The 23,537-nt window shown below is 46.1% G+C and overlaps 1 protein-coding gene across 1 annotated transcript in view; it reads left to right on the top strand.

Moving 5' to 3' along the window:
- Positions 1-14,624: 14,624 nt before the first annotated feature.
- The window catches only part of AASS (aminoadipate-semialdehyde synthase), a 950,357-nt gene continuing 941,444 nt past the window's right edge, over positions 14,625-23,537 (top strand). Inside the window, exon 1 of the mRNA XM_069629092.1 lies at positions 14,625-14,755. The gene's annotated coding sequence lies outside the window, so the exon portion shown is untranslated. The remainder of the gene's footprint in view (positions 14,756-23,537) is intronic.

The raw sequence follows: 23,537 nt of genomic DNA, 5'->3' as shown, positions 1-23,537 counted from the left end.
AGGAATATCTTGCAGAGACACAGGGTCACAATGGCAGTGAGTTTCCGCGGGCGAACGTGCGGGAGGGGTAACAACACGTTTGTGGAGATAGACGAGCTATGTGCTTAGCTCATGCTGGTTCACATGCGGGACAGTAATCTCAGAGGAAGAGCGATGTGTTACATTTATAATTGTGTTGCAAGCATCTCCGGCTTCAGCGTGAGAATGGACCCGCAAAGTTTTCCAGCCAGAGTGAGTAAGAGGGTGGGGGCCCTGTGTCCTGCCCGCAGGCCGTGCTGCTGTGAGAAAAGGGAAGAGAAGCGTTTTTTTGTACTATCGCAGTGAGGCCTAGTCACCAAGATGGAGTCGAAAGGGGGTACAAAAATGGATGCCCCGTGTCCTGCTCAGTGGTCCCATCTACGTGAAAGTCACCCAAGGTTAACATCGCATAAGGGCAAGGGGCGAACCCACTACTGGAGGCACTTGGTCCGAGTTTTGTACTGAGAAGTAGAGGATGAGAGGGGCCTGATGGCCCCTCGCTCCCACACAATGGCTATACGATTCATTTGAATCCAGCTACTAAAGGTACGAAAGGTAGACCCATGTCAGGTTTACTGACAGCCATAAACAACCAGCTGTAGCTAACTCTAATTGAAGAACTTAACCCAAGCCCGTTTATACAAGTTCTGGTGGGGAGATTACCCACCAAGCCAAATGGGTCATAAATGGTCCTAATTCTAGTAGATTTGTATTTGAACCCCAAAAGACCGGAATTGAACAACTTCCTGAGCAAATAATGGGTGTGATCGATGGTCTTGAGCAAAATGGACGGATGCTCATTTTTTAATATGTGGGTACTTGTACTCTCACTGTCTTGACCGGAACGGAAAAGAATTTCCGGGTGATCTGCTTCTCAAAACAGAATCGGAAACTAGAGGTCAGCGTTGGGTTAAGGCCATGAAATCAAGAGTAATCCAAATTCCAAATGGAGTAACCGAAGGTGATATACCTAGGAAAGCAACATGGTCAGGAAGAGCAGGAACCTGCATCATAGACTATATCTGCGTATCACGCAATTTGTCTATGTTAGTACAAACATTGCGGGTAGAAGAAAAACACAGTAGCGATCACAATCTGCTAATAATGACTTGGGAAATGGAGAAACCGGTATATACAGTTCTATCAAACTAATCTAGAAGTAATACCAGGAATAAACAAATTGAAAATCAAAGAGAGGAAAATAGCCTGCCTCACAGGTTCACTTAAGCAAAAAATACAGTGTGCAGTAAGAGAAAGTAAAACTGATATGGTTGACTATCCTCAACTTATTGAGGCATACCAAACCAAAAAGCAACAGGTTAATAAAGCTATCGTCCATCATCGACATGCATTTGACCTAGTTGTAACGGAAAAAAAAGAATTTGACTAACAGTCTGATCCGCAAGTTAATGAAACAAAATACACCGTAGGCAAAAATAAAGATCAAGAAATGAACACAACATTATAGAACCTGGTGTAAGTTGCATAGGTAAAATGTCATCAAAAAGATGCAGAAAGAATGCTACAAAAAATAAGTCAAAAGAAAACTGATGAGATATGGTCTATGATCAATGAATTGCATGTGCCCCAGAAAGCCTTGATGTCCACCATGATGCCAAAACGGGATTGGCCATCACATTTCCCAAGATTTTTTGATAATAACATCTTGGAACGACGGAAACAAGAAAAGAGCAGTCAACCATGGGAAGACTTACATATCAACTTGGAATTGGTAAAAGACGTGATACTGAAATTAAAGAACTCGAGAGCCCCAGTTCCTGACGGGATGACAAATGCTCCACTTAAAGAAGATCCTGACCAATGGTCAAAATGTCTAATGTATTTATTTGAATACATATTGACAATCAAAGCAGTACCAATGTCATGGAAAAAGGCTGTGATCATGCCGATATATAAGAAAGGTCCCTGTTTGAACCCGGGCAATTTCCCGACCTTTGGCACTATTGGACGTTGCGGGAAAGGTATTTTCCGCACTCATACTCAAAACTTTGATTAACTGGAGTATGGAAAGGAATCGCCAAGATAAATGTCAATCAGGCTTTGTGAAGGGTGTGGGAACCTCATTGAACATATTTCTCATAAACATCTTAAAGGCCCTAACAGAAAGGAGCACAGAGAAATATGTCTATTTGGCTTTCATAGACCTCTCACAAGCATTTGATACCATCAGCCGGCCAAAACTGTGCGCCAAATTGACAAACTGCGGATGTCCGGGACACATCGTAGAAGCAATAGTAGATCTACACACCGAAACATCATTGCAAGTGAGGCTAGATAGAACAGGGTTGCTAACCAAAGAAATTCAAACTAACAAAGGCCTCAAACAGGGGTGCCTGTTGGCACCGGAACTGTTTAAATTTTTATTGCAGATCTAGAAATAGCCTTTCAAGATATCGGATGTTTCCCGCCTAAGATCGCCACTGTAACAATACTGCGAATTCTATACGCAGACGATGTGGGCCTCCTGGATCAGACTCCAGTAGGACTACAAAGGCAATTGGACACTTTGCAGAAATATGTGGAGTTGAACAATCTAAAAATTAACCCGGCAATATCACAGATCATGACGTTTCGACCAGGCACCAAGAGGCAGCCCAGGAAAGGCAACACGTGGGTTTTACTGGGACAAAAAATCCCTGAGGTGAAATCTTTAATATACCTAGGTGTGTGTTTGAACACAAATAAAAAAGATCTGCCAAGAGTCGAACTACTTAGAGCTAAAGCCTTTAACCTGGCAAGCCAGGGAAGAATACTGCTGAAGAAATTTTGTGGATTTTCAATGTTACCATTAATAACCTTTTACCGTATGAAGGCCCTCCCGATACTCACCTATGGGGCAGAAACCTCCTTTACATTCGGCGGAGAAAATTGGGCAAAGATCGAAGGACGATTCTGGAACAGAGTGCTCCGAATACCTAAAAGTACCCCAATTCAAGCCATCAGAATGGAGTTGGGCCTGACAGCAATGAGTACTATAGTTGTATGGAAATCTCCACATCTGTACCGGAAGTGTACGGACGTCATTCAACAGGTGGCCTTGCGGCCCTAGGTAAAGTGCTTGTGGCCAACGTAGATCGAGCACTATCAGAATGGCAATCAGTCTGCCAAAGAATCTTGAATCAGCTAGATGAATTAGATCAAAGCCTAAGGGAGAACCCAGATAGGGTTCAAAAAAATGTATACACAAGACTGGATCATTACCCAACAACGACGCCAGAAATTTGAACAATTCAGGAAGCAAGAAACCTGAATAGCCAGCCAAAATATCTAGTGAAATTTCAAAACTGGTACTTCAGGAACCAGTTTCTTAGATTTTGGTTAAACGTATTCCCGACAAGAGAAGTATTGAGCAGGGGGAAACAAAACAAATCTTTGACTTTTTGCAGACTCTGTAAAGAAGAAGATTCATATGAAACTTTGAAACATCCGGAACTATATTGTTCAACCATGAGAGATGCAAGAATCACATTATTAACTGAATTTACTACAAAATATGGTTCCCGGACGATGGAAGGATGGTGGGACGAATTACTTAGGGGAAACCATATCCATCTGAAAATAGCATTGACAAAACTATGGCTAAAGATATTTGGGGACATTAGAGAATCCAAGTAAAGTGATGCATCTAATTTGAAATGTAAAAATAATGATGGTGAAAAGCTGTCTATGTCATTAATAATGGTAAAAGACCATTTTTATATTATTCTTTGCATATATGAAATTAGTATTTTTTATTAATCAATGTTCTTTTTTTCTTAAGTGGCAAAATGTTATCTATGCTGTATAACCAGAAAAGCCAATAAAAAAATAAAGAATCTCCAGGAAGAGTCTCCTTACAGCTACTGTTCTGGGTTTGATGAATGTTCCTAGTCTCAAAAGATATCTAACAACATAAATAATTTTCCACATTCAGGATAGGGTGACCCTCAAGAATACGTGACGTAACCAGAGGGCCTGGAGTATTTCCTTTTCATCTCTTCTATTCATGAGCAAACAAAACAGATATAAAAGTGGGAGAAAGTATTACCTTCCACACAGACCTCCCTACTCTATAGGGACACGTCATTGTGGCTGTGAGGGAGTGAGCCTGTGTTGAATTCATATGCTCCAATCACTCACAATCCAGACTTCTCACCTGGATGGGATGGGGTATCTTTGCCTCCTGAGTGTTGGAAGGTCGCATGGTGCTATCAGATTTTCCAACACAAGGTTCACTGCATCCTTTGGGGAAGCTAAGCTTAAGTTCCACATTGGGGAGACTGAGAGGTTTCGATGTATATGCAGGTCCGACAGTTGACCTCCAACCCACGGGTAGGAGTTAGGCAGATCATACCACTGGAACTTCTAATTACCAAGGGTAATGTTGGGGGCTGGGTTTCCAGGCTCTATCGACTCTTAGATCGAGATCTCCCAGAAGAAAGATTGTCTTATACGTACAGATAGGACGAAGACCATCGGGTGGGGATTGAAGAGAAGCTGGGTGATGTATCTGGGCTATATAATTTGGATTTACGATTACCACTAATCCTGATGTTATCTAGGCGTACTAAAACCTAGGAATGTCTCTATGAATGTTGCTTCAGGTTGCATCTCTCTCATTAATGAGATCTGCATAGAATCCAATCTTCCATTTGCCCTCTGATCTGGAAGGGTTGCCGTCAGACGTGGACATTGGGTCACATTTGGTAGTCTAGTCTTGTGTCAATTTGCAGATATATTTGAAAGAGACCCTGCCCAAAATATGGGATATATGTGTGCTACAATTACCTTTAGATCTCATAACTCTGGTACTATGTAACCGTGGAGAAAAGGGCTTATCTGCATAATCGGTTCCCTCAGCATCGCTTGTCAAGTATCTTCTCAATGCGTCAGACTATTGTTGCCTAACACCCCAAAGACCCTGATGGCCCTTGGATTGCAAACTGGTGATGTAAGGAATGGGAAACCAGCGTTACAGAAAAGTTATCATCTTTAGTCATTGTTCCATTCACAAAGTTCCTCAAAATATGGGTTCAATTTATGGACTACTATTCTGACAATTATTTTCTTATACCTGAACTAACCCTACTAAAACATTTTGCGGTAAATTAAACTTTCTGTTGTGGGGGAATGATGGTGTGCTCTCCATAGGAGTTAATCCCTGATACTTGTCTGAATCATTATTTGATTTGTTTACCTTGAACGAATGCTGGTGCTGTATATCTTAAATCTTCTCAGATGCTCTTACCTTGGGTCCTGGAGCGTTCCATGAACCTGTCTTTGTTTTATCTGTTCTTAATTGTGCAAATAAAAAGAAAGTTGTTGAAAGAAACACCGGAAATATGCATTTACCCTTGCTCCTCTCAACTATCAGTAATTGGAAACGTAACCAAAATCTTCAAGGTGACCTTTGGAAACAACAAATAGTTCTCCTGCACAAGGAATGTGTTGCAACAAAGAAAACATGTACACTATTCACAGGTGTGACGGCTTCTTCCATGCTATCCGTGTTCCTGTCATCCATGGGTAATTGTTTTTTTACATAGTGTGTAGTGTAAGCTGAATCACGTCCAAGGACTACCAATTTTGACAGATAAGATTTCATTATTTGCCCAGGATCACACACTTTAAAGTAGTGAACCTTGGATTTGAGCCAAGTCTGCAAAGGATGCACTTGGACCAGATATCTAATGGGAGTTTTAAGAACTGACAAATGCTGCTTTATATAGGTTGCTTTAAAACGTACAGAAAAAGGGGGCGTGGCCTAGAGCACCATCGATGTGGCTGCTCTTTTAACAGCCTCCGTGGGGAGCCCGCTGCTATGTCGGAATTAGGCGGTTCCTACAACCTGAACAGGTCGGAAACTAAAGCTACTGCACCCGGAACACCCTTAGCACAGCTGGTGCCAAAATGTGCAGCGGTCTCACATTCTAAATCCCTGAAATTGATGGGGAAAGTCACTGCTCGCCGGCATCGCTGATTCCAAAATGGCGGACGGGCGCTTCGGCGGAGAGGGGAGGAGCAGAGAGAACGCGGGGGACGAGTGAGGACTGGCATCCCCGGGACCCAACGGCTTCACGGAGCACTGTGCACCGCGTGACTGGAGTGGACTTGGTGCTTCCGGGCGGCGGGTGCGGAGTGGGGGCGCTGCCCTCACCCACTGCACAGTGAGCAAGGCAGCAGCCCAACGCATGGGCCCATCGCGGTGCTCACTGGAGGCGCGCTACCCGGCTCCCTGCCTGGCACTCACTGATCCCCGTACCTGGGGCTCTGCAGCTCCCAACCTATGCACACGGCACGTCGGAGCTATCCTGCGGGGCCGACCCGCCTCCTCATGTGTGTCTTCTCCGGTCCAAGGCGGCGGCTTGCGGGCTTTGTTTCGCAAGCCAGCCCAGCCTACCACTGCGTCGCATGCCTCACGGACCCTGCCTGCAGAACTGAGGTGCATGTAACCCTGAGCGGGATATCCCTGTCTGGAGCCCGGGGCTTGACTGCAGCCTGGGGCTGGTGTGAGGTGGACATCAGGGGGAGACTCTGTCTGAGGCCCAGTGGAGGGCCACCTGTCCCCCTACCGCCCACCATGCAAGACTGACCGAATCTGGGTCCCACAAACTCCACCAGGCCTTCAGGTGCCCCATCCACCAATTCCTGGGGCACCCCAGCCCACCCAACAACCAATTGCCCCCCCACCGGGGTGCCATCGATTGACTACACAACGCTGAACAGGGGAAGCCCTCTCCTCCCATTCTCTTCACCCCCGGGAGGGGAGCGCAACCTCCAGGAGCCTTGGTGCGGGTGAGCCGGGGGTCCTCTGGGAGCCTACAACACAATACGTGGGGGACCCACAGGAGTGCCCTGCCCCATCTGGAGGGTGCTACAGTGCTGACCTACCTCAGGCTCTGCGATCTCATCGGGCCTCCTGGGGCACTCGTCAACACTCCTGGGGCGCCCCGGCCCACTCAGCGACCTCCTGCCCCTTCGCTGAGGATATTCCCGGACACCTCACAACGCCAGGAGAGAAGGCCTTCCGCCCCTCGTCTCCTCCGTCTCCGGGACCCAAAGATAACCCTCCGGAAACCCAGCACCCATGAGCGGGTGATCCCGGGATCTATTGTCTACCCACTACCGCCTACAGTGTATGGGGCACCTCCTGCTTACCCCAGAAGACTGGTGGGGCCCATGCCTGCTCACACTCCAGTTCACCTCATAAATTGACTGGCTTCCAGAGGAACCCAACGGTTACCAGTCAATTGGTCGAAAACATTTGGTCGACAGGACAATTGGTCAACACCATTTGGTCGAATGCCGAATGGTCGAATTTTTTTTTTTTTTTTTTTAACCCTTTTTTGGTTTTTTTTGGGGGGTCCCCCCCCCCAACCCCCTTTTTTTCTTTTTTTTTTTTTCCCCACACGAAAACCCACAAAACACATATATATATATATAAAAAAAAAAAAATTCGACCATTTGGCATTCGACCAAATGGTGTCGACCAAATTGCAGTCGACCAGTTTGTTTTCGACCAATTGACCGGACACCGAACCCAACACCATTCCAGGGGCGCCCCTGCCCATCCAGTGACCCCCTATCCTCCGTTGCCCTGCCTAGGAGAGGGGACATCATGACTAAGCAACCTAAACCACGAAGAATACAGACATTGCCACCACAATGCTACTGGCAGCAGACAAGGGGAAGAAACAAGACTCTCCCAACTCCACGCCACAGATGGACCAGGAGGGCAAAGAGACCCTTGCAACCAGAAGCGACCTACTGGCCTTTATGGCCAACATCAAAGCTGAATTTAGGTCCTGCATGAGCGAGCTCTCGATGAAACTAGAGCACACAGACCAGAGAGGAACAGAAGCGGAACAAATGTTGGGGAGGTTGTGTCACGACCCCCATCCAGAAGACCCCCTGGCAAGCCCATGGGCCAGGAAGGCTCTCCACTAAAACCAGGCATCCTTGGCCTAGGTCTTCTTGGGGCCAGTCCTGGCGCCTTTGGCGCCAGGCTCACACTTGATAAAGGACTGGTATTGGGAACTACTTTATTTCAGTGTCAATCAACATGGAGGCATCCACATAGCTTGGCTTCTTGGAACCAAGCTATGCGGTATAGTATTTTTGGGTGTGGTACCATAGGAACTATTTTACCTGGACTACTTTCTTGAAGCTATTTAAACCACGCCCGACTGGGATAACACGCTTTGTGTTACTTTGCAATTCTGCAACATGACACTCACTGTGTTCAGCTGCACCCGCGAACCTCGGAAGAACAGCATCTGTAAAGGAATAAAAGGACATCGTTAGCAGCAGCAGTTTTCCTGTAATTTCATTGTTAGCTGTCCACGGCTCTTGAGATCAGCATCCTGGAACCAGCGCTCCCCCCGAATCGACGGATCTGCAAAAAAGGAAGAAACAAGGCATTAGACATTTTTACAATTTAATGAACGGTGCCGAAAGCTCACCTCGGAAGCCGCTCTTCGACCAGCATCGCCTCAGGAATTCCATGCACCGCGACCTGTGGGAAGACAGGACAACAGGTTAGCAAGAGGAAAGGTATCATAGCGCTGTGCTTAGCACCTACTCACCGCATCAAGGTGCTCTAAAAAAGCCATTACTTACCGGCGAGAACCAATTCAGTCTATGCCACATATTGGACTTCCGCGCACTTAAGGAAGAGAAAAGACATTAGTTAAACCAAAAAGGCATGCAAGGACTATAATATAGCACAGCAATAAGACCTACCTGAAAGACTCAAAGCGGGCCGGCATCAGTGAAGCAACTCGATCGCAAACGCCCACCAAGCACAACGTGCCCCTGCCAAGAAGGCAGGACGGAGAACACACCTGCATTAAAAACAAGGTGAGGAGAGGTCCAGTGGGGCCGCGGTTATACAGGCTGTTGCGGGACTGTTTACCCCAGTTGCCCAGTCTTGAACATTGCCCACCTGTATTCCAGGCAGAACCCTCCCGCTGGTCACACCTGGGAACCGCAGAGAAGGATACCTGAGTCCCAACTGCTGGGTGGCGTCCCCGTGGAACCAGGTGAGCGTAACAGGTTGAGGACCAGGCCCAAGACCATATCACGGCTATAGACGGAATCCAACACTCCATCAGAGCCCTACAAAACAGATGCGAAATCCTGGAATTTAAACAGGAGGACCTTGAAAATCGAGCCCGGCGCAATAACCTACGAATTCGAGGTATTCCTGCCTCAGTTCCAGATCAAAATCTAACGGAATACGTCGGGGACCTCTTCCAGAGCCTTCTCCCACACTTAGACAAGGCCCAACTCCTATTAGATTGCACCCACAGGTTACGCCCACGCCGCGGAGTGGAGTCAGACTCTCCTCCCGATGTCATCACCAGAGTGCACTTTTTCACCACCAAAGAGGCCATTTCATCAATCTGTCGCACCCGGGACGAGCTAACCTTTCAGGGCTCCCCTCTCCAAATCTACCAGGACTTCTCCCTCCTCACTCTGCAAAAAAGAAGATCTCTCCGACCATTGGCTCTTTTCCTTCAGGCCCAACAGGTCCGCTACAGATGGCTCTTCCCAACAGCATTACAATTCACCTACAAAGGCACCCTACGAAGAATCAGCCACCTAGAGGACGCCGCACAAATAATGCATCCACTCTCACCCGGTACTACCTCCACAGGGGCCTCCGACACTGCCACAGGTGGGGATCCTATACTCCCGCCAAAAGAAAAGCAAAATACATGGACAAGGGTCCGAAGGGACAGAAGGAAGAAATGACTGAATGCTATAAGAGGCTCACAGACACGAGACCGGGAATAGGATAGCAGGCAACCCCTTCTCTCCCAGCAATGGCTGACTTCAACTCGACCCATACCTCTGACCTGAACCCAACAGAGGCTCCCCCCACAAACGGGATCATAGCACCTTAAGAGTCATCTCCCTCAATGTCAGGGGGTTGAATCCCCCCTGCCCCCCAAACGTAAATCTATCCTACAGAAGCTCCAGGATAAGGAAGCGGCAGTGGCCCTGCTCCAGGAAACCCACTTTTTGCCAGCAGACTTCGGGCGCCTGCGCTCACAACAATTCCCAAAGCAATTCATTGCCTCAGGTGGCAGCAAGTAAGGGGGCACAGCAGTTCTCTTCAAGAAGGGGCTGAACCCCCACATCCTGGAAACTAAACTCTGCCCAGAGGGAAGATTTGTGGCGGTGAAGAGTCTCCTGCTGGACCAGCTATTTACCTTCATCTCGGTGTACGCCCCGAATACAGGACAAGTCGCATTCTATGAAGCCTTGAACACCGCCCTGGTCCCCTTCACAGAGGGCCAAATCGTGATGGGAGGAGATTTCAATGGAGTGCCAGACCCTACAAAGGATAAGTCACACCCGGCCTCCTCCGGGGACACCGCCCTTGCCCTCGGCCCGCTACGATTATTTAGGACCCTGGAAGTGGTGGACTCATGGCTGGTGCTGCACCCCTCGGAAACAGACTTCACCTTCTACTCTTACGTCAACAGAACCTTCTTGAGGATTGACCTCCTCCTGACATCACCACAGGTACTTGCCTTCACCAATGAGGTGTCTATCGGATCAAGAATACTGTCCGATCACGCTCCGGTAACCCTGGAAATCCGCATTCACGATCCGACCCCCACAGCTCGCCGCAAGTTGTCACTGTATGAGCCAATACTAAACGAAATGCCAATAAGGGACGCTATAACAACATCAATCTCAAACTTCTTCCAGGAGAACCCCAACGAAGACACCTCACCGGCCAACACCTGGGACGCCATGAAGGCGGTCATCCAGGGGGAACTGATAGCCCGTGGAGTGGCATACCATAGGAACAGGAGGCAGACGCATGTGGCCCTTGAGGAAGACCTTCAGGAAGCGGAAGCCAGGCATAAGGAAAAAGGATGGTCCCCCAAGAGACAACGAGCGCTCCGGACGGCACGAAAGAAAATCAAGGCGCTCTATGCCGAACATACGGCACACCTATTAGCCAAGGCCAAGCAATTTTATTACGTCAGGAACAATAAAGCAAACAAATTAATGGTAGCAAAACTCAGCAAAATCAAGAAGAATAACACCATTATCGGACTGCGAGACCCCCAGGGCACAACCCAATACTCGGAGCCGGAGAAATTACGGCTAGCGACCAACCATCTGGTGCAAGTGATGTCCGCACCGCCACGAAACCTGCAGGAGCAGACAGAATACCTGCAGAAGCCCACCCTCCCTCAGCTGAAGCCCTCAGCTCGAGACACCCTGGACGCACCAATCTCAGCAGAAGAGGTAAAAGAGGCTATAAAACCCCTTAAATCCAGAGCTCCCGGACCAGACGGATACACCACTAAATTCTACAAAATCTTCAGGCATCAACTACTATCACCACTGGTGAATCTCTTTAATTCCTTCCGGAGCACAGGCACTATAACCTTCTCCATGCAAGAATCTATCACAGTCCTCGTGCCTAAACCTGGGGGGGACCCAGCAAACCCAGCCTCCTACAGACCTATTGCATTGCTGAACATCAATGCCAACATTTACTCTAAGGTCCTGGCAACACGTCTCTCACGCATTTTGCCTGACATAATCCACCCAGACCAGACCAGATTCATTAAAAACAGAGCAACAACTGATAATATACACAGAACACTGGATCTGGTGGACCTGGCCACCCGGAACTCTCAAGGCCTGGCACTCCTAGCCTTTGACGCCACCAAAGCGTTCGATAAAGTGGACTGGACCTTCATGAACCTTACCCTAGAGGCCTTTGGCTTCGGACCGGAGTTCCGAACCATGGTCTTGACGAACTACAGATCACCAAAGACTCTCCTGAGAATTAACAGCACCCTCTCCGCCCCATTGCCCCGGACTAGCAGGACCAGGTAGGGATGCCCGCTATCACCACTCTTATTCGCCTTGACTATGGAACCCTTTGCCCAAAGAATCAGACTAAATAACTCCATCAAGGGACTCCAGGTCGGGTCCTCCCAACACAAAGTGGCCTTATACGCAGACGACATCCTACTTACCATCTCACAGCCCTGCCTCTCACTGAAACACACCCTGGCCCGAGATAAAGAACTATGGAAGGGTCACAGGTTTTTCTATGAACTTTAACAAATCTGCAGCTCTTGAGATAGGCCTGACCACGTCGGAAAAGGAAACCCTCACCCTGCAATGCCCCATTCAATGGAAAACCATGGCAATCCCCTACCTGGGGGTCCAAATCCCGGCGAACCCAAAGGATGTCTACCACGCAAACTTCCCCCCCTCTTTAAGGAACTGGCAGATGACTTGAAGCAATGGAAATTACAGGAAATCTCATTGATGGGCCGCATCAGTGCCTGTAAAATGAACCTTCTTCCCAGATTCCTATATCCTGCTCCTCACTCCCAGTGCCTATCCCACTCCCAGCTCTTCGGGACCTCCAAAGGAATATGTTGCGGTTTATTTGGAGGGGGAAAAAACCCCAAATCCCCCTAAGAACGATGCTAGGGAATGCCAGGTTGGGCGGCCTGGGAGTACCCGACCTACAAGGATACCAGTTGGCAGCACAACTGGCAAACACCCAAGCCTGGCGAGTGTCCTCTGACCACCCAAGATGGGTGGAACTTAAACAATCCCGCCTATCTCTCCCCCTACACTTCCTCCCGCACATTCCACAACCTATGCGACAGAGACTATTGCTTGCCACCAGGCACACTGTAGACACATGGGACAGAGCACTAAGGAAAAAAGGTATTCCTAGAGGTCTGAGCCCCTCATCACTGGTATTCCATAACCCAACTTTTTCTCCTGGTATGAACCCCCGGAACTTTTAAGAACTGGATTACGGGGGGCTTGGAATCGCTGGGGCAACTGTTCAAGGGGGGGTGGACTGCGCACTTTCATCCAATGCATGGAAGCCTTTCAACTTCACGAGACCGATAGGTTTTCCTACATCCAGCTTCGCCATTGGTGCTCCCACCCACAAACCCATCTCGCAGCAGTCCGCCCTCCTACAGCACTGGAATGAACTCTGGTAGATCTCCCAGCCCGAGGTAAGATCTCCCCCCTATATAAATGTTTCCAGGGGGACTTCCTCGCCGCCAAAACTCGTGCCATGGCACAATGGGAGGCAGACCTAGGCCATCCCAAAGAGGACCAGAACTGGGTGGACATATGGTCCCGGGCGCACTCATCCTCAGCATGCATCACTAACAGGGAATGTGCCAACAAAATATTGCTACGCTGCTACTATTCCCCTCTGAAGCTCCACCACATGAACAGCTCCCTGGACCCAGCATGCAGGAGACAATGCGAACACACGGGGTCCTTCCGCCACATGTGGTGGACATGCCCACAAGCCCAACAATTTTGGAGACAATGCTTGAATATCATTGAAGATATCACCCAAACGACACTCCCCCTAGAGCCTGAACCCGTTCTGCTAGGCGCCCCGGTCCCTGCAGTATACTCTGAGTCGGGGGCCAAAGCCAAGCTCCTGTCCCATTGCCTTCTAGCAGGGAGAATAACAATTGCCCGCTCCTGGAAAACCAGGGAGGGACCTCTTCTGCCCTTCTGGTGGACCAAAATGTGGAATATCCTCATCGCAGAGAAGGTGACGGCGGCTAAGGCGGGGACCCTTCACCGCTTTCAAAACATTTGGGGCCCATTTCTAGACTACGACCATAAATTCCGGGCTCTCACATATAAGCCCCAGCAGACTAAGCGGATCCTGTGCAGCGGGAATACGCCCAATGAAGGATGTGAAACATGAAAGGGGGGGCAGGGACCCCAACCTCCAGGATCGTAATCCAGACAGGCACTCGAGGTGGGGGGAGGGAAGGGGGGAGGGGAAGGGGGAAATGTGATTAAGAAGTGACCGGAATGTTGAAGCAATGCATAACTGTACTTGTCTCCTGCCTTGTTTAAAATAAAAAATAAAAAAAGTACAGAAAATGCACAATAAACCACTTGCCCATACATAAATTTGTCACATCATGTCGAGTAACAGCGGTATGATTTTTTTTAGCTTTATTTGTAGCATCCTGGATGAACCGCTGGCTGAACGCTTCTCCTAATAGCCCATAAGTCACACTTCAAGGGCGATGGCAAAGACAATAGGCATTACCAGCGACCGATTGACTGTTCTATTTTTAGCCATCTACCACTGATTGCTGCCTCCTTTAAATTCGCTGCTACAGTGAACTGTGTTATAAAGATGTTTGGCAGATCGGTCAACGGGGCCCTGCCGACATGCGGCTCTCTTTTTTTCCTGGAAATTGAAAGGGGGATCCAAGAAACATAGGGGAACTCTTCTCCCAGTCCCAACTAACTCCGAAATTAATCTCCAAGCCTGGGCTCTGGAAAGACCCTTAACAGTTGATCCTGAGCCCCGAAATCACATCTGTTGGCGAGCTGCTCGGCCCACTGCACCGTCCCACTCTGGCCTTTCGGGCATCTTATTGTGACAAGTGCTAGATATTCTGCTTTTTCTGCTGCCTCACAGCCTCTTCCCAAAAGAAACAGGAGAGCGCCTGTGTCGTAGAGGGCAAGGCATGACGCGTCCCACAAGCTACATTGTTACTGGTTGGCAGAAGGGTTTGTTCCGGAAGGCATGCCGCTATTGGCTGTGGATGCAGCAACCGGCCCCCGCCTGTCGGGGAGTTCTGTAAATAGTTCCTGCTGCCAGAAGAAGCCTTCCTCTTGCTTGCTGCATGTCCTGCGAAACTGCGTGTGCCTGCCCAGCCCTCTGAAAACCCGGTGTGAGGTGAGTGCAGTGCTTTCACGCGCATACAAAATGTATACAGGCAGCACCGCCAGCACTCGGAAGTGTCGCGCCCCGAGTTTGAGCAGTCCGTACTATAGCTATATGGTCTATATAGCCTCGCACATGCTTCGAATCACTTTATTTCACAGGACTCCGCCTCTTACTAAAAGTATCCACCTCCTACTCAGCCCAAGGCTATACCCCTGTCCTGTTGGGCCAAAGCAGCACTCCACCCTCTAATGAACAAACAGTACACCCAGTGATCCCAGCTCCGTTTGCCGACCCGCATCCCTTCCCTCCCAACATGGAACTTACTTAGCCCACCATTATTATCATATATGAGAATCGTGCTTTAAGGAGGGCTTTACTTCAAAATTGACGAGATTGACTGTTTCCCCCTGGTTGTCAAATTATGTTGCACTCAAACGTTCCCAGACATTTGTGTTAATCGTTTGCCTCACCCCCAACTATCCTGGGTTAGGGTTAAGCAAATCAATGTTTCTATTTCTTTGCATTCTATTACTTGTAGCACTGCATTTATAATGGGGGGGGGTGGGGTTAGGGAGGACTGCAAGCTTCATAGCTCGGTGAGTTGAGGCTCTGCTGCAGGTCCATGTGTGATCGGCCTCCACATGGCAGATGTGACTCTTAGTAGGAAGTGCATGGTGTTTAGTGCTTCTGAGGTCAGAGCAATTATAGCACTTATTAGTGACATGCAGTGAGAATACAATCCGGGGGCTGGTTTGTAATGTGCACACATTCTGGTACTTGCTTTTCAATTGTAAGTGGTGGAATGCAAGAAAAGTAGGGAGGGCTGGATGTCAGTCTCATGTAACTCTGGCAATTTGATATGACATGCTGTGATGTAGTTATGTTAACTATTACAGTTGCTTGCTTTTTCATTATTTGGAGCAAGCATGCAAACTGTTTTTTTCTTGTAAAACAAGTAGGTGCCTTTTTTGTACATTTTAAAAAGTGTTCAATTGACTTCTCCTTTCCCAATTGAACCAATCATCTACTGTGAGCTGCTGTGAGGACCTGACTTTAAAATGTATATGGCCCTTCACAGTCAAGTTTGCACTTTTCCTCAAGAGTTGGAATATCGCATCTGAAGGGCTCACCGAAGAGGAACTTGCCCCCCTTATCTGTCAATAGAGCTGTATATGGCAGCTCAAGGGAATGACGCCACACCGGAAGGCTATTCATGACCACCCTGATCCGAACTCGCACCTTCAGGCCTGACTGGACCCTCTAAATCAGACAATGAGTAAATATTGAAGGGGTGTCACTCCCCACACACACCATCTGAAGCTAGGACATGACTTCAAGTTCCATAATGCAAAGAAAATGAACACTCCCAAAGCCAATAGTTTTGTATCCTTCGCACTGCAATCATAAACCCATGTGGTCAGAGAAATGTCAGCTATTGCACAGCGTATGTCGAGTGTGTACCATTATTCATCAGGTATTTCTATGATTCACGCTTGTACTCCAATTATATAGAAGGAATTGCTGTCAAATGCATTCTCATGTCCTAAGGGATGCTCATGCGGTCCTGATTCTGTTTCTTTGCTTTCTGGGACTTGTAGTTGTGCTTTTAGCATTTTAAATCTGGACTATACATCTCATAACGCCGAGGGGGCAGGGAAGGAATGGGTGAACAGGCTCCAAGTGAGCAGAACTCAAGATCTCAAAGATATCGGTTAACCTGGTCTGCCTAAGTTCTTGCTTGGCATTTTCGACAATACCAGAAGTTTTGCGATCTATATAAACTCCCATCCGTCAGTCAACCTCATGGCTTTAGTTTAAGAAGCTGTGATCACACAAAAGAGGGTTCACATTAGAATTCTAATAAAAATGATACGTATTGCAGAGATCAAAGTGCCAATCAAGAGGCACAGCACATGTAACCAGTGCAAGTAAATGTAACCAGTGGAATATTATTGCTGATAAGGAAAAGATAAAGATTGTACAGGAGACAATCGCACCCTTCTTTCTGAAAAACAATATCGCCACAATTGCTTACCCAAACAATACCGGATGAACAGAGAAGTAGCATGAACATAGCTCCAAGCTCAAGAGATTGCAGCTAGCTGGGTAGAGCGATTTAAATCAACTCCCGGAACACACAAGTAGCCAAACCTGTAAGTACAGAGATACTTGGGCCTGCAGAGAAAACAGGAAATGCTCAGACTGCAAAAGATATGCTAGAGAATAGCCGATTCTCCATTTCTCCATTGGCCTCGAACACAAATCGCGACTTGATGTCTTTAATCCGCCAGGCAATGACTTTGAACTGAGACAATGCTTCACTGTCAAACAGCCGTGATTTGTATCAGCAAGTCTGATGACTGTTGCCTTGTCGACTAACTCTTTCAGCACTTTTTAGTTTTGAAGTAATTGTTCAAGCTACATGATCAAATGGGCAAGAATATTGAACACATTAAAGCTTCACTGGAATCAATAGATGATGTGTGCAGTGCAGCCAATTACTGATGGAAAAACTTTGCAGTGACACCTGGGGTCTTGAACCACTTACCATTTGACATGAAACCCAGGCGTGGACTCACTGCTGACTGTGCTCAGAGAGGCACAGCTCCACCTCACTGATGAGGCCCAACAAGGCTGAAACACATGTATGGGGATGCTGTTGATACTCTTGCTCAGAAGGCAATTGCCATAGCGTTTCGGTGCTGGACTGCCCATGTGGGCAGGACACAGACTGGTATGCGAATGGTATTTCCCAACTGTGAAAGGTACAGTGAGCAAAAAGCGATGGCTGTGAACTCTCAAAGTGGGAAAATCTCAGATTTAACACAGCAAGTTAGCTGTCCCTTCTTTTACCAGACACGAAGCTGGGTGTTATATCAGATACTCCTGAGAAGATGCCTGAAGCACTCCGAACAGAAAAACCAAGTCATATCAGGGTAACGGCACTCATCTCCTAGTCCTCTTAGACTTCTCAGCTGGGTTTGACACAGTTGATCACCAAGTACTCTTCTCCCTCCTCGCCGACACAATGGCCTTCTCCGGAACTGTCCTAAAATGGTTTACATCCTACTTATCAAGTAGGCACCAGCTCGTACAGATGGGCTCATTCAGATTCAACTGACTCAGTCAGTGTGGCGCCCCACAAAGGTTCCATTCTCTCCCCATCATCTTCAACCTATACATGGAACACTTGGGAACTCTCCTAAGTTACCCCAACATAGCCATAGCCATCCATCTGTATGCTGATGAGACAGCTGTACCTTAAGGTTGGTGTCCCCCTGGACATTGCTTGCTGCGAATGCCTGGCCAAACATGGATGTCAAACGCGTACCCTAAACTGAACTCGCCAAGACCGTGTTTGCCCACATCGGTCCCCCCCACCAAACAACAACTTGTGCAACAATGGCTGGATGACATGTGCCTGGAAGGATTCACCCCTCAGCTGTCAAACTCAGCGAAATCCCTGGGCTTCATTGCACAGAGCCAAAAAGGCACAAACTGCATGGCTACAGAATCTAACCCTTCTTTTCCCCCTGAACGAATTCTTTACGGTTGTCCGAGCCCTCGTTATCTCTCACATCAATTTGGGAAATGTGCTCCCTACTGTGCTTCTAGCTGCACACCTAGCCCCCTCAAAGCAGCACACAATGCTGCTGTAATGGTTTGAGAAGCCACCCTCAACACAGGGAGTTCCTTCCCTCACCATGCACGTGGTTATGCAACAAACTGTTTAACAGATTCTTTATTTTTTTTAATTTTTATTTATTTTTTCTTAGCTCTTTCTCAGACACACATCGTGCGTGCCCCTTGGATACCTCTCCCCTGAGATAACAATGAGCCAAGAACCAGGCCGGTGTACAGGAAATATATTGGTATTTATTTAAATTAAAAGTAATAGAAATTAGCACAAACATGTTAAAACACCACTTTATCCGTGGCACAACACAATCAACTACTCAGCATAAATCACAAAGGTGAGTTTTAAAAAACCACAATCACAAATCTTTGCAAATTTCACTTCACAAAATAATTATGCTGATTAATAACAAAGGCATTTGTGTAATGTTGTGCGATTTTGATTTTCCTGCAGGCTTAAAAGGGAAGCAGTACAATTTCCTGATTGGTAATTATGATTTTGCCCACACTTTTGGTTTAAAATAAACAGGAGCGATTTCTCGGTTTGTGTTTCAGACCCCTCCGCCCCCTCGCTTTGGCCTATTTTGGGAAGTCAGACAGAAAAATTGGAATGCTTTGGGAAATTTTGGATTTCAGACCCCCTTGCTGAAAGGCCTGTGTTCGGGTCAGCTGACCAACGAGGTTTACCAAATTAATGTATAGGCTAGTTTTCGGCATACACTGGGAAGTGAGTTTTGTTAATTTCGAGTTTTAACAAAATTTACCCCGTATGCCAAATGGGGAATTAATGAAATTAATATTTTTGGTTACATAGACTGAGGATCTACACAGTTTTGCCCCCCACCCACTATAAGGGGAAAAGATTCAAGGCAAGCAGACTCCACCCACATTTTTGGTTTCCCAGGGCTCAGTTATACTTGCATAGCAAGCCTCTGTTTAGGGTTCAAGAAAGCAAGCTGCATTTTAGGACATTCTGGAAAAATAGGGCAGGGGTCTGGTCACTCTAATCTCAAAGATGGCCTCCCGCTCTCCAACATAGGACCCAGTCAGTTTTGAGGCCTTCCTAGAAATAGACAGCTCCACCCAGATGCACTATCAGCAATCTCCTTTGATGTCTTTGTATAGCTGTCAGAAGTTTCAGCAGCAACCTTCCTGATGATCTGTCCCTTCTCTCTGTCCCCCGGTCTTTCTCCTGTTTCTCTTTTTCCGGTCCTAGTGCAGTCCACCTTTTATATAGCAGCAATGACACCACCAATTGTACAATCTTGGGGGGGGTGGCGGTATACTGCAATAATTCCTGCCACTAGGATTGGACAGTTACCCTTCTATCTCCTCCCAAACCCAGCCTCCAAGTCAGGATTGGTTCAGTGGTCTGGAGCAACATATGGCAATTTCCATTTGTCATTCTTTGTTCTCCTTTCAACCTTTTGGAAAAAAACGAGTTATGTATCACAGCTTCATAATTTTACTAGCAACTGCCAGACTAAACATATTTTCTGTTTTCAGCTAATCACGGGGAATTAGATAAGCCGATCACCAAATCTGTATTATGTAGCAGGGCCACGTAGCACCTTTCTGCAGTTTCCATAAAAAGCACAATCATTATGAAATGTAAGTTATTAAGCATATCCCTATTTCATTTCCACCCGCTCACCAACTCTCACATTTGGAACACGTTCAGATCAGAATGAAACACGAACTACCCCTGTCTCCCACTTTGTATCTTCCTATACACTTTCTTTTGATTCTCATTTCATATGTGACTTGTACAAAAAACGATGTGGACACACACAACCCTGGATTTAGAGACATATATATAACATTTATTTATCTTTTGTTTCATTCAAACCATATTGGAAAACATACATTACAACAAAAATGTTTTGGTAATTTCTGCCAAGTTTTTTTGGTTTCAAATATAAACAATACTTTAAGTAGCCCTGCTTGTCCAGCAGTGGATAATGGGCTGTTGTCTATATGGAAAATTCTCTGTTTAGAGAAATAATGACATTTTCATCAATGTGATGTAAAAGGATTAAGTATCGACGCATTTCGGCCTATCTGGTGTTGAATGAACCACCTCCTGTAGCAGATTCTTCAGATGTTAGTGTAAAGGCCTTCTTCAGGACGGGTGACAGATGATCGAAGGCTAATATTCTTGTAGCTATGTTGGCAAAAACTCTAAAACAAAATAATAAAACTAAATTAGAAGGGTGGGAGAATTGTGAGGCCACATAGTTCAAAAAGAAAGTGTGAGTCGGCTGGTCGGGGGGCTAGCATACGTCAGCATACAATGCCGGACGGGTTTTGTTGTTCCGAAAATGAACATGAGGGGTATGTATTGAATATATATATTACACATAAACATCAGTGTGTGTGACTGGATAATCTTATTACAATTTGAAAGGTGAGAACAATCACATCAGGAATAAGAAATGGAGCCATGGGGGAAAGGGCACACACCCGAGTACCGGCGGCACATTTCTCATTTTTTCAAAACTAGAATAGGATGGACCACGCTCTTGGAGGCAAGGCCAAGTCATGTCATGTTACTCTATCGACACATATCCTTCACGCGGAGAAAACGCAGCTGTGGTGGTGGAGATTTGGGAGTGAGCATAACACGTGCAACCTCAACATGAATAACTACAGTCATTATTCACAATTGGGCAAAGCATGCTCTGGGGTATAAGGTATAACATCACCCCTGTGGGAATTTTTCAAAAGAAATCTCAGTCCCATTTTGATACATAAGGATTATGGTTGGCACCCTCATTAGAACTAGGTGGTTCAGCCATTAGGCAGGGTTTCACATTATGCCCAAACCTGGACTTTAGATATACCACAACCATGGTGGTATACACCTATTAACTTTTTTTATATAAGTAAAGCAGGCTGATCGTCAATAGGCAGTGTAACCACACGCCAGCTGACTAAATGTAGCTCCGTTTGTTCCATAGGTTCTGAACCTGATGGGGAGTGACCCACGCTTTAGGACCAAAGGCAAGTTTGACCTATGGTCCTCAGAAGGTAGGGATTGTTCTCACCTTTCAAATTGTAATAAGACTATCCAGTCACACACACTGATGTTTAGGGTGTAATATATATATATATATATATATATATATATATATATATATATATATATATTCAATACATACCCCTCATGTTAATTTTCAGAATAATAAAATCCCTCTGGCATTGTATGCTAGTCCCCACGACCAATCGACTCAACAAGGTGAGCAGACTCTCACTTTCCATCTGAGCTATATGGCCTCACAATTCTCACCCTTCTAATTTAGTTTTATTGTTATTTTGTTTTAGAGTTTTTGCCAACATAGCTACAAGAATATTAGCCTTTTATCATCCGTCACCCGTCCTGAAGGTCTTAACAGTAACATCTGAAGAATCCACTACAGGAGGTGGTTCATTCAACACCAGATAGGCCAAAACATGTCGATAATTAATCCTGTTACATCACATTGACGAAAATGTAATTATTTCTCTAAATAGAGAATTTTGCATATAGACAGCGGTCCATTATCCACTGCTGGACAAGCATGGCTACTTCAAGTATTTATATTTGAAACCAAAAAAACTGTTTGGCAGAATTTACCAAAACATTTTTGTTGTAATGTATGTTTTCTAATCTGGTTTGAAAGAAACAAAGAAAAGATAAATAAATGTTATATATATTTTTCTAAATCCAGGGTTGTGTGTCCACATAGTTTTTTGAACAAGTCACATATGAAATGAGAATCGAAAGAAAGTGCATAGTAAGATACAAAGCGGGAGTCAGAGGTAGTTTGCGTTTCATTCTCTCTTTCACAGTATTCTTGCTCGGCTACAACACGTTCTCCCCCCCCCCCCCATTAACAAAAAACTCAATGATGACCTACCTTTTGATTACTTGTTCAGATCAACCAGAAATACATCTTAGATAGCCATTACAGTTCCACATGGATGAATTTTTTTTATCATCGAAATCGCCTGGAAATTACAGAACAAAAATGGCACAGAGATGAAATCCATCCACCTTATGATGGCTGAGAAAAAGGCCTAAATGATGATAATAGTCCTTTTTTAAATTAATTGTGAATCTTCATATGGGACAAATGGCCCCGACTCCTGCCTTCCGGCCATTTGTTTTCACTGGGTCAGTCTGTGGCCACCGTTTTCTTTTTCTTTTTTTTGTCATCAGTCTCCTTTGTGCTGGAAGCTTGCTCTTTGAAGTAAGTGACCCCATTTCCACACATATTACTTATGATCCAGCCAAGCAGTAACTTTTGTTGAAGTCCATGCTTTCAGGGTCGAGTAGGTCTGGAGAACACTGAATTTCGACATCTTTAGCAGGACATTTCATTGAGGTTAGTCAATAAATGGCAGATGTGACATCCAGGCTGGGAGTGGGAGATTTCCTTGTGATGTTTTGCATAAAGCCTCAAAAAGGGTCTGCCTTGGGCTGACATTTTCCATGAAGAGAAAGTGGCTCTTCAAATGTCACTGGAGTTTTGTAGGCGAAACATAATATACATTGCTTTTGGTCAACCCGCACATCTTGTTTTGTTTTCCTGACTTTTTTTCTGTGAGCAGTGATATATTCTTTTTCACTTTTACTTTTTTAAACTGTTTTTATTTGCACACACCTGTGCAGGCCGTTTATGTTTTCAATTAGTAAAAATCATGTTTTCCATGTGATAGATCTTTGATTCCTCTTTCTTTAGTAAATTAAAACACTGCTTATCCATTGGTAATGTCATGAAGGCTCCTTTCCACATGGCTCTTTAATTTTACTTGAAAAACAAAGGCCAGGCCGTTTTTGTTTGTTTACAATTCTGCCATTCATGTGAAAGGGACTTCTGTTTGGGGCCTTTAAATGCAACCCACACTGCAGCCTGCCTCATTACAGGTGCTCTCAAATTTGATTGTATCTCTCCACTGTGCATGCTTCACTGGCTACCCCGCCTCCGCCAGTATCATATTCAAAACTGCATGTATAGTCTACAAAGCAGTTTCAAACTGAGCACCAACATACTTGGCGGCTAGACTCCACATTTCTGGAGGCTCTTACACCTCACGTAGCAGAACTATCCAAAGGTTGGAGTCAAAGTTAGCCCGCAAAGAGAAGACTCTCAAGCAGTCCTCCTTCTGTCAT

Source organism: Ambystoma mexicanum, chromosome 12 (assembly GCF_040938575.1).
Source record: "Ambystoma mexicanum isolate Mex_15411 chromosome 12, UKY_AmexF1_1, whole genome shotgun sequence".
Classification (NCBI taxonomy): domain Eukaryota; kingdom Metazoa; phylum Chordata; class Amphibia; order Caudata; family Ambystomatidae; genus Ambystoma; species Ambystoma mexicanum.
Note: the sequence above shows the minus strand (reverse complement) of the source record. Positions and strands in the feature narration are given on the sequence as shown.